Genomic DNA, 13,333 nt, shown 5'->3' on the forward strand with positions numbered 1-13,333 from the left:
ATCGCCGGTTGGCATGAGATAGGCAGGGTGCGGCTAGGTCGTAATAGGATTATATTAGTTTTTCGCTGGTAGCATGATGGGTGCGATCATACCAGCACTAATGCACTGGATCCCATCAGAACTCCGCAGTTAAGCGTGCTTGGGCGAGAGTAGTACTAGGATGGGTGACCTCCTGGGAAGTCCTCGTGTTGCACCCCCCCTTTTTATTTTTACCGCATCTCCGGTCGGATGGACCGGAACGACAACCGGGCAATGGATTCTTAGGAAAATCGCACCGACCCCATCGCGTAGCAATGGGTATCGATCAGATCGCCGGTTGGCATGGGATAGGCATGGTGCGGCTAGGTCGTAATAGGATTATATTAGTTTTTCGCTGGTAGCATGATGGGTGCGATCATACCTGCACTAATGCACCGGATCCCATCAGAACTCCGCAGTTAAGCGTGCTTGGGCGAGAGTAGTACTAGGATGGGTGACCTCCTGGGAAGTCCTCGTGTTGCACCCCCCCTTTTTATTTTTACCGCATCTCCGGTCGGATGGACCGGAACGACAACCGGGCAATGGATTCTTAGGAAAATCGCACCGACCCCATCGCGTAGCGATGGGTATCGATCAGATCGCCGGTTGGCATGGGATAGGCATGGTGCGGCTAGGTCGTAATAGGATTATATTAGTTTTTCGCTGGTAGCATGATGGGTGCGATCATACCAGCACTAATGCACCGGATCCCATCAGAACTCCGCAGTTAAGCGTGCTTGGGCGAGAGTAGTACTAGGATGGGTGACCTCCTGGGAAGTCCTCGTGTTGCACCCCCCCTTTTTATTTTTACCGCATCTCCGGTCGGATGGACCGGAACGACAACCGGGCAATGGATTCTTAGGAAAATCGCACCGACCCCATCGCTATCAATCAGATCGCCAGTTGGCATGGGATAGGCAGGGTGCGGCTAGGTCGTAATAGGATTATATTAGTTTTTCGCTGGTAGCATGATGGGTGCGATCATACCAGCACTAATGCACCGGATCCCATCAGAACTCCGCAGTTAAGCGTGCTTGGGCGAGAGTAGTACTAGGATGGGTGACCTCCTGGGAAGTCCTCGTGTTGCACCCCCCTTTTAATTTTTACCGCATCTCTGGTCGGATGGACCGGAACGAGAACCAGGGAATGGATTTTTAGGAAAATCGCACCGACCCCATCGCGTAGCAATGGGTATCGGTCAGATCGCCGGTTGGCATGAGATAGGCAGGGTGCGGCTAGGTCGTAATAGGATTATATTAGTTTTTCGCTGGTAGCATGATGGGTGCGATCATACCAGCACTAATGCACCGGATCCCATCAGAACTCCGCAGTTAAGCGTGCTTGGGCGAGAGTAGTACTAGGATGGGTGACCTCCTGGGAAGTCCTCGTGTTGCACCCCCCCTTTTTATTTTTACCGTATCTCCGGTCGGATGGACCGGAACGAGAACCGGGCAATGGATTCTTAGGAAAATCGCACCGACCCCATCGCGTAGCAATGGGTATCGATCTGATCGCCGGTTGGCATGGGATAGGCAGGGTGCGGCTAGGTCGTAATAGGATTATATTAGTTTTTCGCTGGTAGCATGATGGGTGCGATCATACCAGCACTAATGCACCGGATCCCATCAGAACTCCGCAGTTAAGCGTGCTTGGGCGAGAGTAGTACTAGGATGGGTGACCTCCTGGGAAGTCCTCGTGTTGCACCCCCCTTTTTTATTTTTACCGCATCTCCGGTCGGATGGACCGGAACGAGAACCGGGCAATGGATTCTTAGGAAAATCGCACCGACCCCATCGCGTAGCAATGGGTATCGATCAGATCGCCGGTTGGCATGGGATAGGCAGGGTGCGGCTAGGTCGTAATAGGATTATATTAGTTTTTCGCTGGTAGCATGATGGGTGCGATCATACCAGCACTAATGCACCGGATCCCATCAGAACTCCGCAGTTAAGCGTGCTTGGGCGAGAGTAGTACTAGGATGGGTGACCTCCTGGGAAGTCCTCGTGTTGCACCCCCCCTTTTTATTTTTACCGCATCTCCGGTCGGATGGACCGGAACGACAACCGGGCAATGGATTCTTAGGAAAATCGCACCGACCCCATCGCGTAGCAATGGGTATCGATCAGATCGCCGGTTGGCATGGGATAGGCATGGTGCGGCTAGGTCGTAATAAGATTATATTAGTTTTTCGCTGGTAGCATGATGGGTGCGATCATACCAGCACTAATGCACCGGATCCCATCAGAACTCCGCAGTTAAGCGTGCTTGGGCGAGAGTAGTACTAGGATGGGTGACCTCCTGGGAAGTCCTCGTGTTGCACCCCCCCTTTTTATTTTTACCGCATCTCCGGTCGGATGGACCGGAACGACAACCGGGCAATGGATTCTTAGGAAAATCGCACCGACCCCATCGCTATCAATCAGATCGCCAGTTGGCATGGGATAGGCAGGGTGCGGCTAGGTCGTAATAGGATTATATTAGTTTTTCGCTGGTAGCATGATGGGTGCGATCATACCAGCACTAATGCACCGGATCCCATCAGAACTCCGCAGTTAAGCGTGCTTGGGCGAGAGTAGTACTAGGATGGGTGACCTCCTGGGAAGTCCTCGTGTTGCACCCCCCCTTTTAATTTTTACCGCATCTCTGGTCGGATGGACCGGAACGAGAACCAGGGAATGGATTTTTAGGAAAATCGCACCGACCCCATCGCGTAGCAATGGGTATCGGTCAGATCGCCGGTTGGCATGAGATAGGCAGGGTGCGGCTAGGTCGTAATAGGATTATATTAGTTTTTCGCTGGTAGCATGATGGGTGCGATCATACCAGCACTAATGCACCGGATCCCATCAGAACTCCGCAGTTAAGCGTGCTTGGGCGAGAGTAGTACTAGGATGGGTGACCTCCTGGGAAGTCCTCGTGTTGCACCCCCCCTTTTTATTTTTACCGCATCTCCGGTCGGATGGACCGGAACGACAACCGGGCAATGGATTCTTAGGAAAATCGCACCGACCCCATCGCGTAGCAATGGGTATCGATCAGATCGCCGGTTGGCATGGGATAGGCATGGTGCGGCTAGGTCGTAATAGGATTATATTAGTTTTTCGCTGGTAGCATGATGGGTGCGATCATACCAGCACTAATGCACCGGATCCCATCAGAACTCCGCAGTTAAGCGTGCTTGGGCGAGAGTAGTACTAGGATGGGTGACCTCCTGGGAAGTCCTCGTGTTGCACCCCCCCTTTTTATTTTTACCGCATCTCCGGTCGGATGGACCGGAACGACAACCGGGCAATGGATTCTTAGGAAAATCGCACCGACCCCATCGCTATCAATCAGATCGCCAGTTGGCATGGGATAGGCAGGGTGCGGCTAGGTCGTAATAGGATTATATTAGTTTTTCGCTGGTAGCATGATGGGTGCGATCATACCAGCACTAATGCACCGGATCCCATCAGAACTCCGCAGTTAAGCGTGCTTGGGCGAGAGTAGTACTAGGATGGGTGACCTCCTGGGAAGTCCTCGTGTTGCACCCCCCCTTTTTATTTTTACCGCATCTCCGGTCGGATGGACCGGAACGACAACCGGGCAATGGATTTTTAGGAAAATCGCACCGACCCCATCGCGTAGCAATGGGTATCGGTCAGATCGCCGGTTGGCATGAGATAGGCAGGGTGCGGCTAGGTCGTAATAGGATTATATTAGTTTTTCGCTGGTAGCATGATGGGTGCGATCATACCAGCACTAATGCACTGGATCCCATCAGAACTCCGCAGTTAAGCGTGCTTGGGCGAGAGTAGTACTAGGATGGGTGACCTCCTGGGAAGTCCTCGTGTTGCACCCCCCCTTTTTATTTTTACCGCATCTCCGGTCGGATGGACCGGAACGACAACCGGGCAATGGATTTTTAGGAAAATCGCACCGACCCCATCGCGTAGCAATGGGTATCGGTCAGATCGCCGGTTGGCATGAGATAGGCAGGGTGCGGCTAGGTCGTAATAGGATTATATTAGTTTTTCGCTGGTAGCATGATGGGTGCGATCATACCAGCACTAATGCACTGGATCCCATCAGAACTCCGCAGTTAAGCGTGCTTGGGCGAGAGTAGTACTAGGATGGGTGACCTCCTGGGAAGTCCTCGTGTTGCACCCCCCCTTTTTATTTTTACCGCATCTCCGGTCGGATGGACCGGAACGACAACCGGGCAATGGATTCTTAGGAAAATCGCACCGACCCCATCGCGTAGCAATGGGTATCGATCAGATCGCCGGTTGGCATGGGATAGGCATGGTGCGGCTAGGTCGTAATAGGATTATATTAGTTTTTCGCTGGTAGCATGATGGGTGCGATCATACCTGCACTAATGCACCGGATCCCATCAGAACTCCGCAGTTAAGCGTGCTTGGGCGAGAGTAGTACTAGGATGGGTGACCTCCTGGGAAGTCCTCGTGTTGCACCCCCCCTTTTTATTTTTACCGCATCTCCGGTCGGATGGACCGGAACGACAACCGGGCAATGGATTCTTAGGAAAATCGCACCGACCCCATCGCGTAGCGATGGGTATCGATCAGATCGCCGGTTGGCATGGGATAGGCATGGTGCGGCTAGGTCGTAATAGGATTATATTAGTTTTTCGCTGGTAGCATGATGGGTGCGATCATAGCAGCACTAATGCACCGGATCCCATCAGAACTCCGCAGTTAAGCGTGCTTGGGCGAGAGTAGTACTAGGATGGGTGACCTCCTGGGAAGTCCTCGTGTTGCACCCCCCCTTTTTATTTTTACCGCATCTCCGGTCGGATGGACCGGAACGACAACCGGGCAATGGATTCTTAGGAAAATCGCACCGACCCCATCGCTATCAATCAGATCGCCAGTTGGCATGGGATAGGCAGGGTGCGGCTAGGTCGTAATAGGATTATATTAGTTTTTCGCTGGTAGCATGATGGGTGCGATCATACCAGCACTAATGCACCGGATCCCATCAGAACTCCGCAGTTAAGCGTGCTTGGGCGAGAGTAGTACTAGGATGGGTGACCTCCTGGGAAGTCCTCGTGTTGCACCCCCCCTTTTAATTTTTACCGCATCTCCGGTCGGATGGACCGGAACGACAACCGGGCAATGGATTTTTAGGAAAATCGCACCGACCCCATCGCGTAGCAATGGGTATCGGTCAGATCGCCGGTTGGCATGAGATAGGCAGGGTGCGGCTAGGTCGTAATAGGATTATATTAGTTTTTCGCTGGTAGCATGATGGGTGCGATCATACCAGCACTAATGCACTGGATCCCATCAGAACTCCGCAGTTAAGCGTGCTTGGGCGAGAGTAGTACTAGGATGGGTGACCTCCTGGGAAGTCCTCGTGTTGCACCCCCCCTTTTTATTTTTACCGCATCTCCGGTCGGATGGACCGGAACGACAACCGGGCAATGGATTTTTAGGAAAATCGCACCGACCCCATCGCGTAGCAATGGGTATCGGTCAGATCGCCGGTTGGCATGAGATAGGCAGGGTGCGGCTAGGTCGTAATAGGATTATATTAGTTTTTCGCTGGTAGCATGATGGGTGCGATCATACCAGCACTAATGCACTGGATCCCATCAGAACTTCGCAGTTAAGCGTGCTTGGGCGAGAGTAGTACTAGGATGGGTGACCTCCTGGGAAGTCCTCGTGTTGCACCCCCCCTTTTTATTTTTACCGCATCTCCGGTCGGATGGACCGGAACGACAACCGGGCAATGGATTTTTAGGAAAATCGCACCGACCCCATCGCGTAGCAATGGGTATCGGTCAGATCGCCGGTTGGCATGAGATAGGCAGGGTGCGGCTAGGTCGTAATAGGATTATATTAGTTTTTCGCTGGTAGCATGATGGGTGCGATCATACCAGCACTAATGCACCGGATCCCATCAGAACTCCGCAGTTAAGCGTGCTTGGGCGAGAGTAGTACTAGGATGGGTGACCTCCTGGGAAGTCCTCGTGTTGCACCCCCCCTTTTTATTTTTACCGCATCTCCGGTCGGATGGACCGGAACGACAACCGGGCAATGGATTTTTAGGAAAATCGCACCGACCCCATCGCGTAGCAATGGGTATCGGTCAGATCGCCGGTTGGCATGAGATAGGCAGGGTGCGGCTAGGTCGTAATAGGATTATATTAGTTTTTCGCTGGTAGCATGATGGGTGCGATCATACCAGCACTAATGCACCGGATCCCATCAGAACTCCGCAGTTAAGCGTGCTTGGGCGAGAGTAGTACTAGGATGGGTGACCTCCTGGGAAGTCCTCGTGTTGCACCCCCCCTTTTTATTTTTACCGCATCTCCGGTCGGATGGACCGGAACGACAACCGGGCAATGGATTTTTAGGAAAATCGCACCGACCCCATCGCGTAGCAATGGGTATCGGTCAGATCGCCGGTTGGCATGAGATAGGCAGGGTGCGGCTAGGTCGTAATAGGATTATATTAGTTTTTCGCTGGTAGCATGATGGGTGCGATCATACCAGCACTAATGCACTGGATCCCATCAGAACTCCGCAGTTAAGCGTGCTTGGGCGAGAGTAGTACTAGGATGGGTGACCTCCTGGGAAGTCCTCGTGTTGCACCCCCCCTTTTTATTTTTACCGCATCTCCGGTCGGATGGACCGGAACGACAACCGGGCAATGGATTCTTAGGAAAATCGCACCGACCCCATCGCGTAGCAATGGGTATCGGTCAGATCGCCGGTTGGCATGAGATAGGCAGGGTGCGGCTAGGTCGTAATAGGATTATATTAGTTTTTCGCTGGTAGCATGATGGGTGCGATCATACCAGCACTAATGCACCGGATCCCATCAGAACTCCGCAGTTAAGCGCGCTTGGGCGAGAGTAGTACTAGGATGGGTGACCTCCTGGGAAGTCCTCGTGTTGCACCCCCCCTTTTTATTTTTACCGCATCTCCGGTCGGATGGACCGGAACGACAACCGGGCAATGGATTCTTAGGAAAATCGCACCGACCCCATCGCGTAGCAATGGGTATCGATCAGATCGCCGGTTGGCATGGGATAGGCATGGTGCGGCTAGGTCGTAATAGGATTATATTAGTTTTTCGCTGGTAGCATGATGGGTGCGATCATAGCAGCACTAATGCACCGGATCCCATCAGAACTCCGCAGTTAAGCGTGCTTGGGCGAGAGTAGTACTAGGATGGGTGACCTCCTGGGAAGTCCTCGTGTTGCACCCCCCCTTTTTATTTTTACCGCATCTCCGGTCGGATGGACCGGAACGACAACCGGGCAATGGATTCTTAGGAAAATCGCACCGACCCCATCGCTATCAATCAGATCGCCGGTTGGCATGGGATAGGCAGGGTGCGGCTAGGTCGTAATAGGATTATATTAGTTTTTCGCTGGTAGCATGATGGGTGCGATCATACCAGCACTAATGCACCGGATCCCATCAGAACTCCGCAGTTAAGCGTGCTTGGGCGAGAGTAGTACTAGGATGGGTGACCTCCTGGGAAGTCCTCGTGTTGCACCCCCCCTTTTAATTTTTACCGCATCTCTGGTCGGATGGACCGGAACGAGAACCAGGGAATGGATTTTTAGGAAAATCGCACCGACCCCATCGCGTAGCAATGGGTATCGGTCAGATCGCCGGTTGGCATGAGATAGGCAGGGTGCGGCTAGGTCGTAATAGGATTATATTAGTTTTTCGCTGGTAGCATGATGGGTGCGATCATACCAGCACTAATGCACTGGATCCCATCAGAACTCCGCAGTTAAGCGTGCTTGGGCGAGAGTAGTACTAGGATGGGTGACCTCCTGGGAAGTCCTCGTGTTGCACCCCCCCTTTTTATTTTTACCGCATCTCCGGTCGGATGGACCGGAACGACAACCGGGCAATGGATTCTTAGGAAAATCGCACCGACCCCATCGCGTAGCAATGGGTATCGATCAGATCGCCGGTTGGCATGGGATAGGCATGGTGCGGCTAGGTCGTAATAGGATTATATTAGTTTTTCGCTGGTAGCATGATGGGTGCGATCATACCTGCACTAATGCACCGGATCCCATCAGAACTCCGCAGTTAAGCGTGCTTGGGCGAGAGTAGTACTAGGATGGGTGACCTCCTGGGAAGTCCTCGTGTTGCACCCCCCCTTTTTATTTTTACCGCATCTCCGGTCGGATGGACCGGAACGACAACCGGGCAATGGATTCTTAGGAAAATCGCACCGACCCCATCGCGTAGCGATGGGTATCGATCAGATCGCCGGTTGGCATGGGATAGGCATGGTGCGGCTAGGTCGTAATAGGATTATATTAGTTTTTCGCTGGTAGCATGATGGGTGCGATCATACCAGCACTAATGCACCGGATCCCATCAGAACTCCGCAGTTAAGCGTGCTTGGGCGAGAGTAGTACTAGGATGGGTGACCTCCTGGGAAGTCCTCGTGTTGCACCCCCCCTTTTTATTTTTACCGCATCTCCGGTCGGATGGACCGGAACGACAACCGGGCAATGGATTCTTAGGAAAATCGCACCGACCCCATCGCTATCAATCAGATCGCCAGTTGGCATGGGATAGGCAGGGTGCGGCTAGGTCGTAATAGGATTATATTAGTTTTTCGCTGGTAGCATGATGGGTGCGATCATACCAGCACTAATGCACCGGATCCCATCAGAACTCCGCAGTTAAGCGTGCTTGGGCGAGAGTAGTACTAGGATGGGTGACCTCCTGGGAAGTCCTCGTGTTGCACCCCCCCTTTTAATTTTTACCGCATCTCTGGTCGGATGGACCGGAACGAGAACCAGGGAATGGATTTTTAGGAAAATCGCACCGACCCCATCGCGTAGCAATGGGTATCGGTCAGATCGCCGGTTGGCATGAGATAGGCAGGGTGCGGCTAGGTCGTAATAGGATTATATTAGTTTTTCGCTGGTAGCATGATGGATGCGATCATACCAGCACTAATGCACCGGATCCCATCAGAACTCCGCAGTTAAGCGTGCTTGGGCGAGAGTAGTACTAGGATGGGTGACCTCCTGGGAAGTCCTCGTGTTGCACCCCCCCTTTTTATTTTTACCGTATCTCCGGTCGGATGGACCGGAACGAGAACCGGGCAATGGATTCTTAGGAAAATCGCACCGACCCCATCGCGTAGCAATGGGTATCGATCTGATCGCCGGTTGGCATGGGATAGGCAGGGTGCGGCTAGGTCGTAATAGGATTATATTAGTTTTTCGCTGGTAGCATGATGGGTGCGATCATACCAGCACTAATGCACCGGATCCCATCAGAACTCCGCAGTTAAGCGTGCTTGGGCGAGAGTAGTACTAGGATGGGTGACCTCCTGGGAAGTCCTCGTGTTGCACCCCCCTTTTTTATTTTTACCGCATCTCCGGTCGGATGGACCGGAACGAGAACCGGGCAATGGATTCTTAGGAAAATCGCACCGACCCCATCGCGTAGCAATGGGTATCGATCAGATCGCCGGTTGGCATGGGATAGGCAGGGTGCGGCTAGGTCGTAATAGGATTATATTAGTTTTTCGCTGGTAGCATGATGGGTGCGATCATACCAGCACTAATGCACCGGATCCCATCAGAACTCCGCAGTTAAGCGTGCTTGGGCGAGAGTAGTACTAGGATGGGTGACCTCCTGGGAAGTCCTCGTGTTGCACCCCCCCTTTTTATTTTTACCGCATCTCCGGTCGGATGGACCGGAACGACAACCGGGCAATGGATTCTTAGGAAAATCGCACCGACCCCATCGCGTAGCAATGGGTATCGATCAGATCGCCGGTTGGCATGGGATAGGCATGGTGCGGCTAGGTCGTAATAAGATTATATTAGTTTTTCGCTGGTAGCATGATGGGTGCGATCATACCAGCACTAATGCACCGGATCCCATCAGAACTCCGCAGTTAAGCGTGCTTGGGCGAGAGTAGTACTAGGATGGGTGACCTCCTGGGAAGTCCTCGTGTTGCACCCCCCCTTTTTATTTTTACCGCATCTCCGGTCGGATGGACCGGAACGACAACCGGGCAATGGATTCTTAGGAAAATCGCACCGACCCCATCGCTATCAATCAGATCGCCAGTTGGCATGGGATAGGCAGGGTGCGGCTAGGTCGTAATAGGATTATATTAGTTTTTCGCTGGTAGCATGATGGGTGCGATCATACCAGCACTAATGCACCGGATCCCATCAGAACTCCGCAGTTAAGCGTGCTTGGGCGAGAGTAGTACTAGGATGGGTGACCTCCTGGGAAGTCCTCGTGTTGCACCCCCCCTTTTAATTTTTACCGCATCTCTGGTCGGATGGACCGGAACGAGAACCAGGGAATGGATTTTTAGGAAAATCGCACCGACCCCATCGCGTAGCAATGGGTATCGGTCAGATCGCCGGTTGGCATGAGATAGGCAGGGTGCGGCTAGGTCGTAATAGGATTATATTAGTTTTTCGCTGGTAGCATGATGGGTGCGATCATACCAGCACTAATGCACCGGATCCCATCAGAACTCCGCAGTTAAGCGTGCTTGGGCGAGAGTAGTACTAGGATGGGTGACCTCCTGGGAAGTCCTCGTGTTGCACCCCCCCTTTTTATTTTTACCGCATCTCCGGTCGGATGGACCGGAACGACAACCGGGCAATGGATTCTTAGGAAAATCGCACCGACCCCATCGCGTAGCAATGGGTATCGATCAGATCGCCGGTTGGCATGGGATAGGCATGGTGCGGCTAGGTCGTAATAGGATTATATTAGTTTTTCGCTGGTAGCATGATGGGTGCGATCATACCAGCACTAATGCACCGGATCCCATCAGAACTCCGCAGTTAAGCGTGCTTGGGCGAGAGTAGTACTAGGATGGGTGACCTCCTGGGAAGTCCTCGTGTTGCACCCCCCCTTTTTATTTTTACCGCATCTCCGGTCGGATGGACCGGAACGACAACCGGGCAATGGATTCTTAGGAAAATCGCACCGACCCCATCGCTATCAATCAGATCGCCAGTTGGCATGGGATAGGCAGGGTGCGGCTAGGTCGTAATAGGATTATATTAGTTTTTCGCTGGTAGCATGATGGGTGCGATCATACCAGCACTAATGCACCGGATCCCATCAGAACTCCGCAGTTAAGCGTGCTTGGGCGAGAGTAGTACTAGGATGGGTGACCTCCTGGGAAGTCCTCGTGTTGCACCCCCCTTTTAATTTTTACCGCATCTCTGGTCGGATGGACCGGAACGAGAACCAGGGAATGGATTTTTAGGAAAATCGCACCGACCCCATCGCGTAGCAATGGGTATCGGTCAGATCGCCGGTTGGCATGAGATAGGCAGGGTGCGGCTAGGTCGTAATAGGATTATATTAGTTTTTCGCTGGTAGCATGATGGGTGCGATCATACCAGCACTAATGCACCGGATCCCATCAGAACTCCGCAGTTAAGCGCACTTGGGCGAGAGTAGTACTAGGATGGGTGACCTCCTGGGAAGTCCTCGTGTTGCACCCCCCCTTTTTATTTTTACCGCATCTCCGGTCGGATGGACCGGAACGACAACCGGGCAATGGATTCTTAGGAAAATCGCACCGACCCCATCGCGTAGCAATTGGTATCGATCAGATCGCCGGTTGGCATGGGATAGGCATGGTGCGGCTAGGTCGTAATAGGATTATATTAGTTTTTCGCTGGTAGCATGATGGGTGCGATCATAGCGGCACTAATGCACCGGATCCCATCAGAACTCCGCAGTTAAGCGTGCTTGGGCGAGAGTAGTACTAGGATGGGTGACCTCCTGGGAAGTCCTCGTGTTGCACCCCCCCTTTTTATTTTTACCGCATCTCCGGTCGGATGGACCGGAACGACAACCGGGCAATGGATTCTTAGGAAAATCGCACCGACCCCATCGCTATCAATCAGATCGCCGGTTGGCATGGGATAGGCAGGGTGCGGCTAGGTCGTAATAGGATTATATTAGTTTTTCGCTGGTAGCATGATGGGTGCGATCATACCAGCACTAATGCACCGGATCCCATCAGAACTCCGCAGTTAAGCGTGCTTGGGCGAGAGTAGTACTAGGATGGGTGACCTCCTGGGAAGTCCTCGTGTTGCACCCCCCCTTTTAATTTTTACCGCATCTCTGGTCGGATGGACCGGAACGAGAACCAGGGAATGGATTTTTAGGAAAATCGCACCGACCCCATCGCGTAGCAATGGGTATCGGTCAGATCGCCGGTTGGCATGAGATAGGCAGGGTGCGGCTAGGTCGTAATAGGATTATATTAGTTTTTCGCTGGTAGCATGATGGGTGCGATCATACCAGCACTAATGCACTGGATCCCATCAGAACTTCGCAGTTAAGCGTGCTTGGGCGAGAGTAGTACTAGGATGGGTGACCTCCTGGGAAGTCCTCGTGTTGCACCCCCCCTTTTTATTTTTACCGCATCTCCGGTCGGATGGACCGGAACGACAACCGGGCAATGGATTCTTAGGAAAATCGCACCGACCCCATCGCTATCAATCAGATCGCCAGTTGGCATGGGATAGGCAGGGTGCGGCTAGGTCGTAATAGGATTATATTAGTTTTTCGCTGGTAGCATGATGGGTGCGATCATACCAGCACTAATGCACCGGATCCCATCAGAACTCCGCAGTTAAGCGTGCTTGGGCGAGAGTAGTACTAGGATGGGTGACCTCCTGGGAAGTCCTCGTGTTGCACGCCCCCTTTTAATTTTTACCGCATCTCTGGTCGGATGGACCGGAACGAGAACCAGGGAATGGATTTTTAGGAAAATCGCACCGACCCCATCGCGTAGCAATGGGTATCGGTCAGATCGCCGGTTGGCATGAGATAGGCAGGGTGCGGCTAGGTCGTAATAGGATTATATTAGTTTTTCGCTGGTAGCATGATGGGTGCGATCATACCAGCACTAATGCACCGGATCCCATCAGAACTCCGCAGTTAAGCGTGCTTGGGCGAGAGTAGTACTAGGATGGGTGACCTCCTGGGAAGTCCTCGTGTTGCACCCCCCCTTTTTATTTTTACCGCATCTCCGGTCGGATGGACCGGAACGACAACCGGGCAATGGATTCTTAGGAAAATCGCACCGACCCCATCGCGTAGCAATGGGTATCGATCAGATCGCCGGTTGGCATGGGATAGGCATGGTGCGGCTAGGTCGTAATAGGATTATATTAGTTTTTCGCTGGTAGCATGATGGGTGCGATCATACCAGCACTAATGCACCGGATCCCATCAGAACTCCGCAGTTAAGCGTGCTTGGGCGAGAGTAGTACTAGGATGGGTGACCTCCTGGGAAGTCCTCGTGTTGCACCCCCCCT

At 52.7% G+C, this 13,333-nt stretch overlaps 44 non-coding genes across 44 annotated transcripts; all 44 read left to right on the forward strand.

Moving 5' to 3' along the window:
* Positions 1-78: 78 nt before the first annotated feature.
* LOC122287416 lies at positions 79-197 on the forward strand. The gene has a single exon (XR_006234711.1). It is a non-coding gene; the product is annotated as a 5S ribosomal RNA (ribosomal RNA).
* Positions 198-386: 189 nt separating this feature from the next.
* Positions 387-505, forward strand: LOC122287194. The gene has a single exon (XR_006234498.1). It is a non-coding gene; the product is annotated as a 5S ribosomal RNA (ribosomal RNA).
* Positions 506-694: 189 nt separating this feature from the next.
* Positions 695-813, forward strand: LOC122286702. The gene has a single exon (XR_006234018.1). It is a non-coding gene; the product is annotated as a 5S ribosomal RNA (ribosomal RNA).
* Positions 814-991: 178 nt separating this feature from the next.
* Positions 992-1,110, forward strand: LOC122286703. The gene has a single exon (XR_006234019.1). It is a non-coding gene; the product is annotated as a 5S ribosomal RNA (ribosomal RNA).
* A 188-nt stretch (positions 1,111-1,298) lies between these two features.
* Positions 1,299-1,417, forward strand: LOC122286705. The gene has a single exon (XR_006234021.1). It is a non-coding gene; the product is annotated as a 5S ribosomal RNA (ribosomal RNA).
* A 189-nt stretch (positions 1,418-1,606) lies between these two features.
* Positions 1,607-1,725, forward strand: LOC122286706. The gene has a single exon (XR_006234022.1). It is a non-coding gene; the product is annotated as a 5S ribosomal RNA (ribosomal RNA).
* A 189-nt stretch (positions 1,726-1,914) lies between these two features.
* LOC122286707 lies at positions 1,915-2,033 on the forward strand. The gene has a single exon (XR_006234023.1). It is a non-coding gene; the product is annotated as a 5S ribosomal RNA (ribosomal RNA).
* Positions 2,034-2,222: 189 nt separating this feature from the next.
* LOC122286708 lies at positions 2,223-2,341 on the forward strand. The gene has a single exon (XR_006234024.1). It is a non-coding gene; the product is annotated as a 5S ribosomal RNA (ribosomal RNA).
* Positions 2,342-2,519: 178 nt separating this feature from the next.
* On the forward strand, positions 2,520-2,638 carry LOC122286709. The gene has a single exon (XR_006234025.1). It is a non-coding gene; the product is annotated as a 5S ribosomal RNA (ribosomal RNA).
* A 189-nt stretch (positions 2,639-2,827) lies between these two features.
* LOC122286710 lies at positions 2,828-2,946 on the forward strand. The gene has a single exon (XR_006234026.1). It is a non-coding gene; the product is annotated as a 5S ribosomal RNA (ribosomal RNA).
* Positions 2,947-3,135: 189 nt separating this feature from the next.
* Positions 3,136-3,254, forward strand: LOC122286711. Its single transcript, XR_006234027.1, has one exon. It is a non-coding gene; the product is annotated as a 5S ribosomal RNA (ribosomal RNA).
* Positions 3,255-3,432: 178 nt separating this feature from the next.
* On the forward strand, positions 3,433-3,551 carry LOC122286712. The gene has a single exon (XR_006234028.1). It is a non-coding gene; the product is annotated as a 5S ribosomal RNA (ribosomal RNA).
* A 189-nt stretch (positions 3,552-3,740) lies between these two features.
* Positions 3,741-3,859, forward strand: LOC122287417. The gene has a single exon (XR_006234712.1). It is a non-coding gene; the product is annotated as a 5S ribosomal RNA (ribosomal RNA).
* Positions 3,860-4,048: 189 nt separating this feature from the next.
* On the forward strand, positions 4,049-4,167 carry LOC122287418. Its single transcript, XR_006234713.1, has one exon. It is a non-coding gene; the product is annotated as a 5S ribosomal RNA (ribosomal RNA).
* Positions 4,168-4,356: 189 nt separating this feature from the next.
* LOC122287195 lies at positions 4,357-4,475 on the forward strand. The gene has a single exon (XR_006234499.1). It is a non-coding gene; the product is annotated as a 5S ribosomal RNA (ribosomal RNA).
* A 189-nt stretch (positions 4,476-4,664) lies between these two features.
* Positions 4,665-4,783, forward strand: LOC122288383. The gene has a single exon (XR_006235646.1). It is a non-coding gene; the product is annotated as a 5S ribosomal RNA (ribosomal RNA).
* A 178-nt stretch (positions 4,784-4,961) lies between these two features.
* LOC122286713 lies at positions 4,962-5,080 on the forward strand. Its single transcript, XR_006234029.1, has one exon. It is a non-coding gene; the product is annotated as a 5S ribosomal RNA (ribosomal RNA).
* Positions 5,081-5,269: 189 nt separating this feature from the next.
* Positions 5,270-5,388, forward strand: LOC122287419. Its single transcript, XR_006234714.1, has one exon. It is a non-coding gene; the product is annotated as a 5S ribosomal RNA (ribosomal RNA).
* Positions 5,389-5,577: 189 nt separating this feature from the next.
* LOC122288524 lies at positions 5,578-5,696 on the forward strand. The gene has a single exon (XR_006235783.1). It is a non-coding gene; the product is annotated as a 5S ribosomal RNA (ribosomal RNA).
* A 189-nt stretch (positions 5,697-5,885) lies between these two features.
* LOC122286714 lies at positions 5,886-6,004 on the forward strand. Its single transcript, XR_006234030.1, has one exon. It is a non-coding gene; the product is annotated as a 5S ribosomal RNA (ribosomal RNA).
* A 189-nt stretch (positions 6,005-6,193) lies between these two features.
* Positions 6,194-6,312, forward strand: LOC122286717. Its single transcript, XR_006234032.1, has one exon. It is a non-coding gene; the product is annotated as a 5S ribosomal RNA (ribosomal RNA).
* A 189-nt stretch (positions 6,313-6,501) lies between these two features.
* Positions 6,502-6,620, forward strand: LOC122287420. Its single transcript, XR_006234715.1, has one exon. It is a non-coding gene; the product is annotated as a 5S ribosomal RNA (ribosomal RNA).
* A 189-nt stretch (positions 6,621-6,809) lies between these two features.
* LOC122288017 lies at positions 6,810-6,928 on the forward strand. The gene has a single exon (XR_006235294.1). It is a non-coding gene; the product is annotated as a 5S ribosomal RNA (ribosomal RNA).
* A 189-nt stretch (positions 6,929-7,117) lies between these two features.
* On the forward strand, positions 7,118-7,236 carry LOC122288384. The gene has a single exon (XR_006235647.1). It is a non-coding gene; the product is annotated as a 5S ribosomal RNA (ribosomal RNA).
* Positions 7,237-7,414: 178 nt separating this feature from the next.
* Positions 7,415-7,533, forward strand: LOC122286718. Its single transcript, XR_006234033.1, has one exon. It is a non-coding gene; the product is annotated as a 5S ribosomal RNA (ribosomal RNA).
* A 189-nt stretch (positions 7,534-7,722) lies between these two features.
* Positions 7,723-7,841, forward strand: LOC122287422. The gene has a single exon (XR_006234717.1). It is a non-coding gene; the product is annotated as a 5S ribosomal RNA (ribosomal RNA).
* A 189-nt stretch (positions 7,842-8,030) lies between these two features.
* On the forward strand, positions 8,031-8,149 carry LOC122287196. Its single transcript, XR_006234500.1, has one exon. It is a non-coding gene; the product is annotated as a 5S ribosomal RNA (ribosomal RNA).
* Positions 8,150-8,338: 189 nt separating this feature from the next.
* Positions 8,339-8,457, forward strand: LOC122286719. The gene has a single exon (XR_006234034.1). It is a non-coding gene; the product is annotated as a 5S ribosomal RNA (ribosomal RNA).
* Positions 8,458-8,635: 178 nt separating this feature from the next.
* On the forward strand, positions 8,636-8,754 carry LOC122286720. The gene has a single exon (XR_006234035.1). It is a non-coding gene; the product is annotated as a 5S ribosomal RNA (ribosomal RNA).
* Positions 8,755-8,943: 189 nt separating this feature from the next.
* Positions 8,944-9,062, forward strand: LOC122287577. The gene has a single exon (XR_006234867.1). It is a non-coding gene; the product is annotated as a 5S ribosomal RNA (ribosomal RNA).
* A 189-nt stretch (positions 9,063-9,251) lies between these two features.
* Positions 9,252-9,370, forward strand: LOC122286721. The gene has a single exon (XR_006234036.1). It is a non-coding gene; the product is annotated as a 5S ribosomal RNA (ribosomal RNA).
* A 189-nt stretch (positions 9,371-9,559) lies between these two features.
* LOC122286722 lies at positions 9,560-9,678 on the forward strand. Its single transcript, XR_006234037.1, has one exon. It is a non-coding gene; the product is annotated as a 5S ribosomal RNA (ribosomal RNA).
* A 189-nt stretch (positions 9,679-9,867) lies between these two features.
* LOC122286723 lies at positions 9,868-9,986 on the forward strand. The gene has a single exon (XR_006234038.1). It is a non-coding gene; the product is annotated as a 5S ribosomal RNA (ribosomal RNA).
* Positions 9,987-10,164: 178 nt separating this feature from the next.
* Positions 10,165-10,283, forward strand: LOC122286724. Its single transcript, XR_006234039.1, has one exon. It is a non-coding gene; the product is annotated as a 5S ribosomal RNA (ribosomal RNA).
* Positions 10,284-10,472: 189 nt separating this feature from the next.
* LOC122286725 lies at positions 10,473-10,591 on the forward strand. The gene has a single exon (XR_006234040.1). It is a non-coding gene; the product is annotated as a 5S ribosomal RNA (ribosomal RNA).
* A 189-nt stretch (positions 10,592-10,780) lies between these two features.
* LOC122286726 lies at positions 10,781-10,899 on the forward strand. Its single transcript, XR_006234041.1, has one exon. It is a non-coding gene; the product is annotated as a 5S ribosomal RNA (ribosomal RNA).
* A 178-nt stretch (positions 10,900-11,077) lies between these two features.
* Positions 11,078-11,196, forward strand: LOC122286728. The gene has a single exon (XR_006234043.1). It is a non-coding gene; the product is annotated as a 5S ribosomal RNA (ribosomal RNA).
* Positions 11,197-11,384: 188 nt separating this feature from the next.
* Positions 11,385-11,503, forward strand: LOC122283040. Its single transcript, XR_006230525.1, has one exon. It is a non-coding gene; the product is annotated as a 5S ribosomal RNA (ribosomal RNA).
* Positions 11,504-11,692: 189 nt separating this feature from the next.
* On the forward strand, positions 11,693-11,811 carry LOC122288504. The gene has a single exon (XR_006235764.1). It is a non-coding gene; the product is annotated as a 5S ribosomal RNA (ribosomal RNA).
* A 178-nt stretch (positions 11,812-11,989) lies between these two features.
* On the forward strand, positions 11,990-12,108 carry LOC122286729. The gene has a single exon (XR_006234044.1). It is a non-coding gene; the product is annotated as a 5S ribosomal RNA (ribosomal RNA).
* A 189-nt stretch (positions 12,109-12,297) lies between these two features.
* On the forward strand, positions 12,298-12,416 carry LOC122288526. Its single transcript, XR_006235784.1, has one exon. It is a non-coding gene; the product is annotated as a 5S ribosomal RNA (ribosomal RNA).
* A 178-nt stretch (positions 12,417-12,594) lies between these two features.
* Positions 12,595-12,713, forward strand: LOC122287544. The gene has a single exon (XR_006234834.1). It is a non-coding gene; the product is annotated as a 5S ribosomal RNA (ribosomal RNA).
* A 189-nt stretch (positions 12,714-12,902) lies between these two features.
* On the forward strand, positions 12,903-13,021 carry LOC122286730. Its single transcript, XR_006234045.1, has one exon. It is a non-coding gene; the product is annotated as a 5S ribosomal RNA (ribosomal RNA).
* Positions 13,022-13,210: 189 nt separating this feature from the next.
* Positions 13,211-13,329, forward strand: LOC122286732. Its single transcript, XR_006234046.1, has one exon. It is a non-coding gene; the product is annotated as a 5S ribosomal RNA (ribosomal RNA).
* Positions 13,330-13,333: the final 4 nt, after the last annotated feature.

Source organism: Carya illinoinensis, chromosome 11 (genome assembly GCF_018687715.1).
Source record: "Carya illinoinensis cultivar Pawnee chromosome 11, C.illinoinensisPawnee_v1, whole genome shotgun sequence".
In the NCBI taxonomy this organism is placed as follows: Eukaryota; Viridiplantae; Streptophyta; class Magnoliopsida; order Fagales; family Juglandaceae; genus Carya; species Carya illinoinensis.